Below are 1,721 nucleotides of genomic sequence, written 5' to 3' on the forward strand. Positions count from 1 at the left end.
TAGGGGACAATCAGAGAGCGCTCTTCTATCTCATTCAGCCTGAAGTCTAGACACAGGCATTGTTAAGGATCCTCCATCACCTACAAGAGGCTAATGGAGACATCAGAGAATGTGTTGTGTGACATTTTACAGCTCAGACAAGGTGTGCGTTGATGCTGCAGGAAACAGAGGCAAATAGTTGAGACTTTTAGGAGTGGAGGAATGTTCTCTTTCACTCTGCTGAAAGAGGTGCTTGGAACCTGCCACTAGAGCTAGCGGGCAGATGAGGGAAGCTGATGAGGAAGTGTATTTTACTCTGCTTATGTCTTGTTTTGTTGCTGTCGCCCACTTACCTGGAGAGTCCCATAAAAATGAATAACCCCACATCCAACAATCATCACTATTTTGTGTAATTATGTTTCTCAACATTCAGTACCACAACACATTTGTAAATATATATTGAAATTGTAATATTAAACCTGCATTTTTTTGGCCACAAGGGGGAAATGGATGGAACACTATTCTGACATATTATGAAGTTGTGTGTGCCTATTTGCCTATTTATTAAGATATTACCTATCTATTGAAGTCCTTTGTATGTTCTTTTTATTTTTATTTTTTACACTTATTCTCATTAATATTATTTCACATTAGTATTTTAGCACATCCTCTGGAGTGTGCCTACCCTGCATTCCCAACACATACTGAAAATATGTGTATGTGATCAACTGAATCTTTTGGAGAGCAGTATCCCTTAACAACCTTCGATAGCTCAGTTGGTAGAGCGGAGGACTGTAGTGGGTACACCAGACAAAGTGATCATCACAGGAATCCTTAGGTCGCTGGTTCAAATCCGGCTCGGAGGAGTGCCTTTTGGGGTGGCAGTGGCTCAGTGTGTTAAGACTTAGCTTGGGCAGTTGGAGAGGTGCCAGTTCCACCTCCTGTGCACTGCCGAGGTGCCTTTGACCAAGGAACCGAACCTCTAACTTATTGTGCGGCGCCGCTATATGTGGCAGCCCATTACTCCGCCATCTCTCCACATTTTCATGTCTATAATCCCTGCATTTGAATGATTGTATTCCGGGCCTGTGTGTGTAAAGTAAGAGTGAAAAAAATGATTTCCCCATTGGGAATTAATAAAGTATATCTTCTTCTTCTTCTTCATTGCGGGGTCCGGTTTCTGCCCACCTGGCGAATGAAAGTCCAATATCCACTCTCATTTTAGCTGTTTCGGTCCCTACCAACTCCAGAGGGAAATATCTTGCTCTAAATGCTCCACTGTGTTCACTCTCTATGTCTTCGGTTTGATGCTGAGCAGGTAGTGCACAGTGGGTTTTAGAGCTTTTTGCTGAAAACACATAATGAACTGAAATACTGAAAAGCTGAATGCTGAAAAGTTAAATGCTCTGTAAAGGTAGTGCTGCAGAGCTGGCAGATAATCTGCAGTGGGGTTGTCACTTCAAATGAGCCCTTACACATTACACACAGTTATTTGATCCATTTGTAATATACAAATATTGATTAGGACAGCTTTAGGTAATATTTAGGCATAGGATGTCTGCAGTGTACTTATAGCTAGGGACCAGGTCAGGACATGCACTACAATGATATTTGATTAAAAAAAATAAATTACTGAATGTGCAAGAGAAACTCTGTTTTTCAGTAAAAACACTCACAACTGTAGCTTCTGTTTGAACAGGGAATAGACAAAGAGTAATAAGTAATTTAAACAAATTGAGATG

The 1,721-nt window shown here is 40.9% G+C and overlaps 1 non-coding gene across 1 annotated transcript; it reads left to right on the forward strand.

Annotated features, from left to right (window-relative positions):
- Positions 1-740: 740 nt before the first annotated feature.
- trnay-gua (transfer RNA tyrosine (anticodon GUA)) lies at positions 741-845 on the forward strand. The gene is made up of 2 exons: positions 741-777; positions 810-845. It is a non-coding gene; the product is annotated as a tRNA-Tyr (tRNA).
- Positions 846-1,721: the final 876 nt, after the last annotated feature.

The sequence above is a fragment of the Dicentrarchus labrax genome, unplaced genomic scaffold (assembly GCF_905237075.1).
Source record: "Dicentrarchus labrax unplaced genomic scaffold, dlabrax2021, whole genome shotgun sequence".
In the NCBI taxonomy this organism is placed as follows: Eukaryota; Metazoa; Chordata; class Actinopteri; family Moronidae; genus Dicentrarchus; species Dicentrarchus labrax.